Below are 14,495 nucleotides of genomic sequence, written 5' to 3'. Positions count from 1 at the left end.
TTCTCCCAGTGCTTTCTCAAAGTGACTCTTGGACTGGTGTTGAATTACCAGTGAGACTGTGTACTCTTCCATTGGATTTTTCCCTCTTTAAAATGTCTGTTTGACCCAAACACAGAGAGCTGAGAGAGTTCATTTAAGTTCTTCATTGTTTCTTTTCTCAGTGGGCTGTAAAGCCTGCCAATATCATGACATAATTTAACTTTATCTCAGATATTTTGCCTGTTTTGAGAATAATGGCTTCATTAAATTTAATAAAACCCACAAGTGAGAAACCTGTTTCTGACACTAGTGGAAAAATTGGAATTTTACACTTGATGTTACACTGAGGGGGAGAAAATGCCCCCGTGCGCAAAGGTAGACTGAAGAATAGAAAATTTCATCAGAACAAGTGGAAGTGAAACGTGACTGATGCTCAGGCTGAGGTGTGACGAGGCATATAGTAGGTTCAAGATTGCGTTCACTGTGGCGTGAAACTCCCAAATGTGAAGCTGTACTCCCCTCTACTGGTCAGTCTGAGAAACTGTCCCAGTTATCCCTGCAACCATATTGTCAATAAAGCACCATTTTTCAATTTTTATACAACACAAAATAATACAGGAAATTACTGAATCTCAATTAGTTTTATTGTATAACCCTTGGTCACAAACTCCCTACTTGTCAACTACTTTGAGCCAGTTTGTGACAAATATTACATGCTCAACATGTCCAGGTGCTACTACAATTAACCTGTAAGCTACTTCCACTCAGTTAGTTATGATTGGGTGTCAAACCTTCTGTTTCTGACTCCATCAACTAGAGGCTGCTGTAACTAAACATGGAAGGTTAGCAAGGCTGACATAATACCACCATGCTAGGCAGGACAAAAACTTTTTATTTCATTCGGGGTAAGAGTTTTAGTAAAAGTAGTTGACATGATCTGGTTACACTTTTTTACACTTTTCAGAGAAAAGCAGAAAACCCATTGTAACCCAGTTCCTAAAATCATCTCAAACAAAAAAGAAGAAAAAGTAAAACATTTAATGTTCATTGTTTCTGTTCTTACTGTCCTTGTATAATGAAAGTGAAATTAATATATTTACTTAAACAAAAAAAGGGACACGGATTTATATATTTGTTCTGGTTAAACAAGGGTTAAGTTTCTCCGAGGATTGATGAGCTCCACTCCTCGCGTGTCAGCCAATCGGTGAAGCTCTAGGTAGCTCTTGTCCCTCCTTAGTACCAGCTCCCAAGTTTTCAGTCTCTTGGTTCTACAGCCGAACAGAGCAGCCGGGCTAAAACTTTGTTATTAATCTCTTGTTAAATTAATCTCTCACAAGTTATTTTAAAAAAAAAAGAAAAAAAAGGACAACAACTTTAAACTGATATTGTTCACAAAGTATGGTTTTGCACTTGTTGTCATAGAGGACAGAGCGAAGCCGGAAACGCTGAGCATCCACTCGACAGCGGTAAGCTAAACGTGGCTAATTAGACACGTGATGTATCGAGTGGGTTACAGTTGTTGGGTGTCTCTGAAACGCACTGTTGTTGTGCTAGTTATATCGTTAACCAAGTCATTAACATGTGAAAAGCTGTAAATGGTTAAAGCAGCTGAAAATAAGTTTATGAGAGATATTGTAAGCAGACTTCATGCTGCTTCCTGCTTAATTTTTTGATGTCACTCAGTTATATTACAATGCTCAGTATTGAATACTTGGAGGTAATTTTTAGTGTATTCCCACTTGTACTTGTAGGCCTATGGTACAAGCGGGATTAAGCACATCTATTTTAATACTCCTATTCATGGACTGAGTCCTTGTGTTTACATGTTATTGAAATTATGTGCACTTTGTTCAGTTCTGATAAGCATTTGTGTATTGCTCCATCTCTTAAAAGGGGTAATATACTTATTTATTTGTGATTTTATATATATGCAGTGAGTTTATATCTGATGGATGTAATCATGTTACCATGAAAAGTGAATTATATGGTGACTATAATTCCTGAATGTTTGAAGCCTTGTAGATAATCTTTAATGTTACTGCAGGTGTAGCCGGATGGGCTACTCGCCCTTCTTTTTCTCTCTTTCTCGCTCGCCCTACCACCCTCACTCTCTTTCCGCTGCACTCGCTCCTTGTATCGTGTGATTGGGTTAATTAGGAACCCACCTGCATATTGATTACAGGGTGGTGTTTACCTGTATAAAGGGAAGCCGGTTTTTTTGTTGGATCATTCCTCCCGAGCTTCTGGTGCGATACGGCAATAAATGCTGGCCTATTGGTTAATTTACCGATACAATCGCACTGTGTGACTGCTACAGGTAGGCCTCCTTTCGACCTCTGATTTCTCTCAAAAGTCGATAACTAGTAGTCATAATTCTGCGGCCCGCTACAGCGCGGCTGTTTCTCTTTTCTTTACTCCAGCTGTGGTGGAGAGACGCGAGTTGCGTCCACCGTACAGTACAGCGCCTCCAGTCTTGGGGTAAGCCGCTTATATTATAGCTGCTAGTATTTGTAAATTAGAGACGATTAAGGTTATCTTTGCCTTTTTTTGTTTGTAGGGTTTGATTGCTGCTGCACCTTCTCAGGGACCAACCGCCTGATTTTAAGCAAAGAGTCGAGACGCCTGCCTAGCTGCTGTCTTGTCTTGCCCTGTTTTATCTTGTGTTCTGATCTGTTGGCCGTCCAGTTTTGTTCCTGCTGCTGGCCTCTCCTCGCCCCTGGAGGCTTCGGGTCTCACGTTAAGCCCCTTTTTGGACTATCGTTTTACTCCAGCTTTCGCGGCTGGTCGGGGCGATCTTCAGCTGCATATTGGGCTGGTGTTACAAAAACTGGTACCGCCTCTCCCTTTCCCTCTCCCAGTTGTGGAGAGCTGCGCGAGACAGAGTAGGGCTACGGACAATCGGAACCAGCACCAGCTGTGGGCTGGCTCGCAGAGCACGAGTATTTCCAATCTGTGCTCTGTGGTGTATATGTGGGTGTGTTTTATTGCAGGTCTCCGTTTTTCTTTTAATTTCTTTTTTTAGTATATAGAGAGCCTTTTTATGTCCCATGTTTTTATCCTTTTTAATGTGTATATCTTGTGCTTTTATTTCAGTGAACTGAGGATCTACCAGCGGCCGTGGGACCTTAGGTGGCGGGTTGTTTTCCACACTTTTGTTGTACAGCACCAGGTAAAGAGACTATAGTTGTTTTTTTTGTTTTTTTTTGTGTGTGGTTTTCTTTTGGTCCACCGCTGCTGGTAAATCCCAGTTGTATGTTTATTTTGTTGTAATTTAGGACACTATTTTAGACAGTCTTTGTTGTTTTGTTTTTATTTTTTTAATAAATAAAATGGTGTTAATACATTGAGCCGGCCTCAGTGTGCATCCCTGAACCTGTGCAAACGTTCTTTTTAATTACATTTCATTTCTAAAGTTCATATTTCCCGGGGGCTAGAATTCCCCCAGGTGGCGTTGTCATTTTATTCTTTCTTTCATAACCCCGCCGACCACTTGGTCACATACTTGGCGTTGGTCGACAGGATGCACATTTGAGGTAGATGTTTTAAATTGTTTTATTTTTTGCAAAGATCACAGTTCACCTGTTTGAAGGCTCTATTTGTTTTAGAGTGTGATTATAGACAAGACAGCAGTATCCAGGTAGGAGGAAGAGTAATAGGATTTTAGCACCTTGCTGTTTTTTTTCCTTTTTTTTTTTTTTTTTTTGGTCAAAATTTATTATGGAGGAAGAATTGCAGCAACTTGGAGACTTGGTAGCGCAGTTAAAGGCAGATAATGAGCAATTGCGCCGGGATGGGGGCGCTGTTCTCGAGTCTGGTGGTGGTGCCGCGTCGGCCTCCTTCGCACCAGCTGGTTGCAAAGTAAAGCTATTTTTCGGCTACGAGCCGACAGGGACCCAGTATTAGTCAGAGGTCCCTTTACTACAGTTCGGAGTCGCGGACCTTCAGTAATAGTAATAAATCACAGCAATAGTACATTCACGTTGTTGTAAAAAGCATGATAATATAGTAAGTAATCCAAAGTATTCAGAATACGTTACTGTCATTGAGTAACGTAACGGAATACGTTACAGAATACATTTTGGGGCATGTATTCTGTATTGGAATACATTTTAAAAGTAACCTTCCCAACACTGCTGGTTGCATACCAAATGTTGGTAGCCAGGCCGCCGTTACAGAGCGTTTGATGGTGGTGCCTAGGGACCGTAAATGTCCCATGTTCAATGGCAGGACGGGCATCAATATAGCTGAATGGGTCGAAGAGGTTCAAGCGTGCATGCGTGCCCGGCACCTGTCTGTTGCTGATCAAGCTTTCTTTATTTTTGACCATTTGGAGGGAGAAGCAAGGGAGGAGATCAAATTTCGCCCTAATTTAGAGCGAGGGGATCCTGTTCGGGTGTTGACTATTTTAAAGGAACTGTATGGTAATGCGCAGTCCTATGTCACTCTGCAGCAGGCTTTCTTTTCGAGGAGACAGCGGGAGGGAGAGACTTTGCAGGAGTTTTCCTTAGCGCTAATGGCTCTGATGGAGCAAGTAAAACAAAGTGCACCTGATGGCATGCATAACGCAGAGGTGTTGCTCCGAGACCAGTTTGTAGAACATGTTGTTGACAGTGCTCTCCGCAGAGAGCTTAAACCAGGGCTGCCCAATCCCAGTCCTCAAGAGCTACTATCCTGCAGCTTTTAGATGCATCCCTACTCCAACACAGCTGAATCAAATGGTTTGATTACCTCTTCAGCATGCCATCATGTTTGGCAAAGGCCTGATAACAAGCCATTCATTTGATTCGGGTGTGTGGGAACAAGGATGCATCTAAAAGCTGCAGGACAGTAGCTCTTGAGGACCGGGATTGGGCACCCCTGGCTTAAACAATACGTTCGCCGTGTGCCTACTGCCACCTTGTTAGAGGTGCGCGGGGAAGCAATTAGATGGGAAAGAGAAGGGTTTTCAGGCGGTGTTCGCGACCGTGGCTATTCTCACCCATCGGCATATGGTTTCCAGTGTGGAGTGCACACTAGCCCTAGGTTCGCTCCTGTTGGTACACCCGAGTCCGAGTGGCGTGAGCTAAAGGAACTCCTTAAGTGCCAACAAGAGCAGTTAAATCAGCTTCACGCCGCCCCAGAGCAGGTTCTGATTCAGGCCCTCCTTATGCCGCAGTTGGCAATAATCTTCCTGCTACCCAGTCGGAAAACTAAAGCCCTCTGAGCTGCAGAGTCACAGTTCAGGTGGGTAGTTCACTGGCTCACAGAAAGATAGGATTGGCAGGCTAATTTTATCGTGTCCAAAGATAGATGTGCTGATTAGTGGGGTAACTGTCCCTTGTTTGGTGGATACTGGGTCCATGATTTCCACCATCACAGAAAGTTTCTTTTTGGCACATTTTGCCCCTTGGGGACAAGAACGCCTTCAGTCATGCCATTGGTTACAGCTTCGGGCTGCCAATGGGCTTGCCATCCCTTACATTGGCAGCCCGAACTCAGTGTACTCCTATGTGGCAAGGAAATGCCCTCTTGTGGGATCCTTATAGTGAAGGACCCTCCTGGTGCCACACCCTCTGTTCCTCTGTTATCAAGAGCTGTTTGGGGCTTTCGGTGACTCCTTGTTTAATTCTCCTTCTGTGTCACAGGCACCGAGACCAGTTTTGGAGGCCTTACATCAGTGTCACCAGTCTGCAGCCCAAGCCCCAGAGGACCCTGTCGGTACCGTTAAGGTACAGGGCTCGCGGGCTGTGCGGATACCTGGTGGCGTCATGCAGCTGGTGGCTACCACCTTTTTTCAGCAGTTGTCAGGTCAGGCTGTGCTTTTTGAGCCTTCTGAGTCCGGGTTGCCAGTGGGTTGCTGGCCTCTCCATGTTTGGTCCAGGTGGATAAGGGCGTTGCCTACATCCCAGTCACCAATGTGGGGACAGCTGAAGCTGTTTGGGAGTGATAAGCAAAGCTATTGTTGTTAGCCTCCCTGCTGGTGTTAGCGAGGAACACTCTTTTCCCGTTACAGTTTCCTCCCATACAACCAGCAGCCCTGCTCAAGAGATGGTGGACACTATTGACCTGTCTGCTCTCGCTGAGTCAGAGCAACATGAGGTACGGTTACTTTTGCAGAAGTACCGCTCTGTTTTCTCCACTTATGAGGGAGACTTGGGCTGCACAAACCACATTTTGCATGACATACCGCTGCTCGATGACGCACCTGTCCGGCAGAGGTACAGGCAAATTCCTCCTGATTATGAGGCTGTCAGGGCCCATATCAACCAGCTACTGGAGGCCCAGGTAATTAGGGAGAGTAGCAGTCCTTATGCCTCTCCCATCGTGTTGGTCCGCAAGAAGGATGGAAGCCTCCGTCTGTGCGTTGACTATCGTTTGCTGAATAGCAAAACAAGGAAGGACGCCTTCCCCTTACCTCGCATCGAAGAAAGTCTGGATGCCCTTGCTGGCGCACGCTGGTTTTCTACCATCGACCTGGCCAGCAGGTACAACCAGGTGCCAGTTTCTGAGCAGGATAAGTCCAAGACCGCTTTTTGCATGCCGTTTGGCCTGTTCGAGTGGAATCGTATGCCGTTCGGGCTGTGCAATGCTCCTGGTACCTTCCAGCGCCTAATGCAGAGGATGTTCGGGGATCAGCAGTGCCAGTCGCTACTGCTGTACCTAGACGGCATTGTGTTCTCCTCGTCTGTCTCTCAGCACCTGCAACGGCTAGAGATGGTGATGGCAAGGCTGCAGCAAGAGGGGCTCAAGGCTAAGTTAGAAAAGTGTGCCTTTTTCCAGCAGAAGGTTAACTACTTGGGCCATGTAATCTCCTGTGAGGGTGTCTCTACCGATCCAGCCAAGGTTGACGCAGTAGCCAAGTGGCAGTGTCCTTGTTCCATGTCAGAGTTGCGATCCTTTTTGGGTTTCACCAGCTATTACCGGCGCTTTGTGGAGGGCTTTGCCACGTTGGCGGCTCCCCTGCATCAAGTGGTGGCTAAATTGGCTGGCACCAAGACAAAGAAGGGCTCGGGACAGAGTTTGAGTGCTATTTGGACCCCTCAGTGTGAGGAGAGCTTTGAGGCCCTGAAAGCAAAGCTTGTGTCTGCACCTGTGCTAGCATATGCTGACTTTACGCGCCCATTTATCTTGGAGATTGACGCCAGCCACAGTGGTTTGGGTGCAGTTCTCTCCCAAGATGTAGAAGGTGCTGTTAGGCCAGTGGCTTATGCTAGTCGAGGTCTTCAGCCACATGAGCGCAACATGGACGATTACAGCTCCATGAAGCTGGAGTTTCTTGCGCTCAAGTGGGCCATGGCCAAGAAGTTCCGGGAGTACCTGCTGGGGCAGAAGTTTGTGGTTTACACCGATAACAATCCACTCACTTACCTCTCTTCAGCTAAGCTGGGTGCCACCGAGCAGAGGTGGGCCTGCCAGCTGGCGGCATTCGATTTTGAGATTAAGTATCGCTCAGGCCGCAGTAATAGGAATGCTGATGCTCTCTCTCGACAGTATGAGACGAGCTCCAGCTTGGCCGAGGATGTGTTGCCTGGGACTCGTGTCCCAACATCACTTCAGCAGGCTCAGCGTCCAGCCGTTTTGCCCTCTGTTACTCAGTTGGAGATTGGGGCCTTTCCATCTCACTCCCTGGGGGATATTCGTGCTTTGCAGGAGGCTGACCCCTCCTCAAGGATTTCTTGGTATACTGGAGGAGGCACACCCCGCCCTCTTCGGAGGAAAGGAGTCAGGTCCCCAAACCAGTCATGGTTCTGCTGCATCAGTGGGATCGTCTGGTGGAGAAGGATGGCATCCTTTATCGCCATATTTTGCGTCCAGGTGGAGGTGAGGAAGCCCTCCAACTTGTTCTTCCAGAGGCTCTGAAGCCTGAGACCTTGAGGCAGCTGCACCAGGACCATGGGCACAAAGGTATTGAGCGTACCACTGAACTGGTCAGGCAGCGTTGCTATTGGCCCGGGATGTCCTCTGACATCAAGCAATGGGTTCAGCGTTGTGAACGCTGTCAGGTCGCAAAGGCCAAATGAAATCCTGGCCATAGACTTCACGGTGTTGGAACCTTCCCGTAGTGGAGTTGAAAACGTCTTGGTTATGACTGACGTTTTTAGCAAATACACTGTTGCAGTCCCTACCCAGGACCAGCGGGCCTCTACTGTGGCCCAGGCCCTGTTAACAGAGTGTTGTTTTTTTTTTTTTTTTTTTAAGTTTGGCATTCCTAGCCGCCTCCACTCTGACCAGGGTAGAAACTTTGAGAGTTTGGTGATGCAACAGCTATGCGAGTTGTATCAGGTAGCCAAGTCCCGTACAACCCCTTACCACCTAGCGGGTAATGGGCAGTGCGAATGGTTTAACCGAACCCTCCATAACCTCCTCCGGACCCTGCCATCATCTTGGAAACGTAACTGGGCTGCATGCTTACCGCATGTGCTCTTTTGCTATAATTGCTACTGGTTATGGACAAATAAAGTGTGTGATCATGTATGAGTTGTATAGTTTTAATGTTTTATTTGGGAACAGAATGGTGTGTATGTGTAAGTCTGGTGATGGAGTTTTTATTATGAATGAATGATGAATTATTATGTCTATTTTTTATGTTTAAGGACAACAGATGGAAATTATCCTTTGGCTATAATCTGGCATGTTTACATTCATGTAATTTTTTTTTTTTACATTTATGTTCATTAACATGCACTGTCCTAAATAAATAAATAAATAAATAAATAATAGCACGCCGCATCAGGGCACTGGAGAGTTGCCGTCTTTCCTGATGTTTGGCAGGGATCCTAGGCTGCCTATTGATTTCCTTCTAGGCTGCGTTCAGGACCCAGTGCCTGGAGAGGTACAGGACTGGGTACAGCACCAAGCCAGGTTAATGGTGGCTTTTGAGGGAGCTCGGGCACGGTTGCCGCTGACCGTCGCAAGGAGCGGCATGACCAGAGAGTCCACCCTGTTCCTTTAAAGGTCGGTCAGCTGGTGTATCTTCAAGATCACAGCGCCCGTGGCCGGCACAAGATCCAGGACCTTTGGAGCTCTGTGGTCTATCAGGTGTTGAGGGCACCCCAAGAGAACAGGGCTGTTTATACCATTGCCCCCGTGGGAGACTTGGAGAAGGTTCGACATGTCCATCGCGACATGTTGAAGGCACAGGTCAGCCTAGGGCCTCCTACACCTGGTCCACAGGTTCCACCCCCACCTGTGCCTGCTGACTCAGAGCAGACCTCTCTGAGTGACGACGAGTTGTGGCTCCTTGTCCCTGAGGTACCCGCACACCCTGTAGCACCTGTGGTGTCACTTTCTGATGCCTCTAGAGTTCCATCGGTGGAGCTCAGGTCTACTCCCAGTGTGATTGTAGCACCCTCGACCTCTGCTCCCCCAGGTTCTTCCTCAGGCTCTGTTGAACAGTCTGAGGTGAGTGGGCCACACTTGCGGAGAACAGCACATTCGACAGCTGGTCAGCACTCGAATGTACATCACTTGCCACGTCCTGTTGAGTCTGTACCGGTCGCCAATGCTCAGCTTGCCATATTCAGGCCATGGTGTTAGGTTTCTTGAGTCATTGTTGGGGCGCCAATGCAAAAAAGGGGGGGTAGATGTAGCCGGATGGGCTACTCGACCACTGCTACACCTCTTTCCGGGATGCGTACAAAGCCCTCCCCCGCGCCCCATTCGGCCAATCAGATCACCGCTCCATCCTGCTCCTGCCCGCCTACAGGCAGAAGCTGAAACGGGAAGCTCCAACCCGGAGGGCGGTGCACTGTTGGACGGACCAATCAGAGTCTGCGCTGCAGGACTGTTTTGATCACGCGGACTGGGAAATGTTTCACGTGGCTGCTAGGGACATTGATGAGTACACAGACTCAGTCTGCGGATTTATCAGGAAATGCGTGGAAGATGTCGTCCCATCCAGAACAGTTAAATCCTTCCCAAATCAAAAACTCTGGATTAACGGAGATGTTCGCGCGGCACTGGCCGCACGGAGCACCGCCTTTGCCTCCGCGAACACATCGGACTACAAACACGCACATTACCAACTCCGGAAGACGATCAAAGCAGCCAAACGTGAGTACAGGGACAGGGTGGAGCAACAGTTTGACAACCCTCGGAGTATGTGGCAGGGACTAAACACGATCACAGACTTTAGAGGGAAAACCAGCACACCGCAGACCACGGCCTCTCTGTGTGAGGATCTAAACGTATTCTACGCTAGATTCGACACAGCGAACACCATGAGACCGGACAGTGTGCGCACCGCGGATGACGTCAGTGCGCACACTGTGTCTGAGGAGGATGTGCGGAAGTGCTTCAGGAAGGTGAACGCACGCAAAGCTACTGGTCCGGACGGGATTCCCGGCCGCGTCCTCAAGTCATGCGCGGCTCAGCTGGCTGGAGTGTTCACGCATATCTTCAACCTTTCCCTCTCTCTGTCTGTAGTCCCAGCCTGCTTCAAAATGGCCACCGTCGTCCCTGTACCCAAATCCTCCACCATCTCCTCATTGAACGACTGGCGACCTGTAGCCCTGACCCCCATCATAAGCAAATGCTTCGAGAAGCTGGTCAGGGACTTCATCTGCTCTGCACTACCCGACTCACTGGACCCTCTACAGTTCGCATACCGCCACAACAGGTCCACTGATGATGCCATAGCCCTGACACTACATACTGCCCTGTCACACCTGGAGAAGAGAGACACGTATGTGAGAATGCTGTTTGTAGATTACAGCTCAGCATTCAATACCATCGTTCCCTCGAAGCTGGACAGGAAACTGCAGGATCTAGGACTGAGCAGCTCCCTCTGCAGCTGGATCCTTAACTTCCTGTCTGACAGACGCCAAGTTGTCAGACTGGGCAGCATCACCTCATCCCCCATCACACTGAACACTGGTGCTCCACAGGGGTGTGTACTGAGCCCTCTCCTATACTCACTCTACACCTACGACTGCACAGCCACTAACAACTCCAACATCATTGTGAAGTTTGCGGACGACACTACAGTGGTGGGTCTTATCACCAATGGTGATGAGACGGCCTACAGGGAGGAGGTCAGCGCCCTGACCCACTGGTGTCAAGACAACCATCTCACCCTCAACGTCACAAAGACAAAGGAGTTGATAGTGGACTTCCGGAGGTGCAGAGAAGTACACACCCCCATCACCATCAACGGCGCTGCTGTGGAGAGAGTGAGCAGCTTCCGGTTCCTTGGTGTACATCTGGCTGAGGATCTTACGTGGTCAGTACACACAAACAAAACAGTGAAGAAGGCGCAGCAGCGCCTCTTCTTTCTCAGGAGACTGAAAAGATTCGGCATGAGCCCCCGCATCCTCAGGACCTTCTATCACTGTGCCATTGAGAGCATCCTCACTGGATGCATCACCACCTGGTATGGCAACAGCACCGCCTACAACTGCAAAGCTCTCCAGCGAGTAGTGCGGTGCTCTGAACGGATAATTGGAGGTGAGCTTCCCTCCCTCCAAGACATCTACAGGAAGCGGTGCCTGAGGAAAGCGGGGAGGATCATCAAGGACTCCAGTCACCCCAGCCATAAACTGTTCAGACTACTCCCATCAGGAAGGAGGTTCTGCAGCATCCGGTCCCGTACCAGCAGACTGAGAGACAGCTTCTTCCACCAGGCCATCAGACTGCTGAACACGTCATAGACACCTCAGCTTCACTACTGGAACTTTAACATTATGCACTCCATACTGTACAGTAATGCCACTGTTTTGCACATGTCTCAACTCTGTATATTTTTATATATTTTATTTATTGTTTACTCTATTTAATTTGTAAAATATGTGTACACACACACACACACACACACACACACACACACACACACACACACACACACACGTAGAAAAATATTTAGTATACACATCCAGAAATGCATATACTATTATATATTGTACATATATTCATTAGTTTCAGATGTAGCCATTCTTGTATTTTGCTTGTTTACATTATTGTATTTTGCACAACTCTGTTGCTTGTGAAGCTCGCACACAAGAATTTCACTCACATGTGCTGTACCAATGTACCTGCAAGTACAAGTGATTTGATTTGATTTGATTTGAAAATGATCATCACTAAATTGAAATTGAATTTATATTTTGAAAATGAATTGATTTGCTTTGAAACTGCATTTTATCCTTTAAAAATTCAGCTCTCGAATAATTTCAGTTTCACTTCTCACCATTCAGTTTCAGTTCTAGAATTCAATTTCAGTTCCAAAATTCAGTTTTTTGGAACTTACATCCTGTTCTGGTTCAAGCGCAGATTAATAGAATTACGTTTTACTAGCGGACCGAAAGTGTTACTGATGGGAATCTACAGCGTCTTAAGCTGAATTAAGACTTAAGAAGTCATTCGTCATATCGAATGACCAGCGGATAAACTCTCAGGTTGGTAATAAATGTATTACATGTATAAGGACAAGCGTCATGTTAACAAATGATAGCCGTAAGGTAACTTTTATGCTTATTGTAGCTGTTAGCTCAAAACGCTAATTTAGCGTAGTTTGCCCTGAATTCAGCTTTGACAAACAAATATGATCGACTGTTTCTAGTAGAATTCCAAAGTTGTCATCTTGGACCCTCTCAGAGTACCCCCTCTGTATGCTTGCAGAGACCCATACAGTAGGGAAACATGCAAAACGGTGTCCAAACCTTTGTATTTTAGCTTTATTTATGTCTTACACACAGTGTTGGGGAGTAACGGAATACATGTACCGCCATTACGTATTTAAAATACAAAATATGAGTAACTGTATTCTGTTACAGTTACCGTTTAAAAAGGTGGTATTTAGAATACAGTTACTTTGTTGAAATAAATGGATTACACTGTTTCCCTGTTTCATATTGTGGCGGGTCAGGACTGTTTGGTTTTGTTTGACAGCTACGTTCTGTTGTTCCAGGCGGCAGCGTTACGGTTGCCATGGTTACATGGTGTAAAATATCAACTCCAGTGACTTATTTACATCAGGACGCTCTCTCTCTGCGTGTTTCCTGGGTGAGAGAGGCCTTTTTGTTGTTGTTGTGCTAGGCTAATAGGCAGAATGCTACAGGTATAGCTCTAAAGAATGTAGCATCATAGGCAGTGTAGTCCATGCTGCAGGGAGAATGGACTGCCATACCCGTTATGTGTCTGTGAGCGAGGGAAAAAAAGGAAAAGTCGGAGCTGTCATCGAGCAGAAACTGGAGCTGGGAGCATGTAAATATAATAATAACCACTGCAGCCAAGAAGAGTGCCTGACGAGCCCAGGTGTAAGTACGCTATTAAGACTTGACTGTATGCTGTGTTCATGTTTTCCTTCGAAACAATAAGTTCCGTTGGAGCAGCCTTTCAACGCCTCTGTCTGTCTCTCGCAAGCAAAGTTGACCCAGACAACAAAGTAAAGCTATTTTTCGGCTACGAGCCGACACGGACCCCGCCGTATTAGCCAGAGGTCCCTTTACTACAGTTCGGAGACGCGGACCTTCAGTAACAGTAATAAATCACAGCAATAGTACATTCACGTAGTTGTAAGCAGCATGATAATATATTAAGTAATCCAAAGTATTCACAATACGTTAATCTCATCGAGTAACGTAACGGAATACGTTACAGAATACATTTTGGGGCATGTATTCTGTAATCTGTAATGGAATACATTTTAAAAGTAACCTTCCCAACACTGCTTACACAGCATCCCAACTCTTTAGCTAACTTAATAACTTTAGCTAAAGTGAATAGTTAGTCTAATTCATTAGTGCAGCATTACTGGATCACCTCTGTTTGAAGTGATATGATATGATATACAACTATCACTGAAACAGCAAACTTTGTAAATAAGCAAACAACACTTCTCATTCTCTAAACGTTTGGCCACAGCTGTAGATTACACTATCAGTGCTTGTTCACTCTTGACAATAATTACATTTCTAAATTCTCTCTGTGCATTTACAGGTAAACAATATCTAATATTTTATCTAAATGACTGCTTCGTCTTTGAAAAGGGTGAAGAGCCATAGGCCGGTGACAGTTCAGTTCTACTCTAAGTACATCCTTACATTTAGTGCGCTGTCTTTGTTGTTTTGTTTTTATTTTTTTTAATAAATAAAATGGTGTTAATACATTGAGCCTCAGTGTGCATCCCTGAACCTGTGCAAACGTTCTTCTTAATTACATTTCATTTCCAAAGTTCATATTTCCTGGGGGCTAGAATTCCCCCAGGTGGCATTGTCATTTTATTATTTCTTTCATAACCCCGCCGACCACTTGGTCACACAGGTTACAAACAAGTATTGAACCTTGATACAGAGAAATTTTGAACCTTGATACTTTGAACCCTGCTATTTTAATGTTGTACAACATGACTGAACTAATGATGATGAATGAATTGGTGATAGTGTAACCCAACTTACGAATTATTATTAAGAATGACTGAACTCCCATTAGCCAGTATCAGAAGATCTAGAATCGGCAGGAGCCCAAGGTATAAAGACCAATAAGGAGAGACCACACCACAATAGACTGTTCACAAATTTGTTATATTTGACACACAGCAG

The 14,495-nt window shown here is 46.1% G+C and overlaps 1 protein-coding gene and 2 long non-coding RNA genes across 3 annotated transcripts in view; all 3 read left to right on the top strand.

The window, feature by feature from the left end:
- LOC309699979 (uncharacterized protein) overlaps positions 1 to 14,495 on the top strand; it is a 272,009-nt gene that overhangs the window by 154,372 nt on the left and 103,142 nt on the right. The window lies entirely within an intron of this gene.
- On the top strand, positions 1,354 to 5,890 carry LOC309699983. Its single transcript, XR_014274545.1, has 3 exons — positions 1,354 to 1,445; positions 3,073 to 3,148; positions 5,604 to 5,890. It is a non-coding gene; the product is annotated as an uncharacterized lncRNA (long non-coding RNA).
- LOC309699985 lies at positions 2,144 to 2,963 on the top strand. The gene is made up of 3 exons (XR_014274546.1): positions 2,144 to 2,296; positions 2,371 to 2,457; positions 2,537 to 2,963. It is a non-coding gene; the product is annotated as an uncharacterized lncRNA (long non-coding RNA).

The sequence above is a fragment of the Aulonocara stuartgranti genome, assembly GCF_965226115.1.
Source record: "Aulonocara stuartgranti genome assembly, chromosome: 23".
Taxonomy (NCBI): Eukaryota; Metazoa; Chordata; class Actinopteri; order Cichliformes; family Cichlidae; genus Aulonocara; species Aulonocara stuartgranti.
This window is presented reverse-complemented; position numbering and strand designations above follow the sequence as displayed.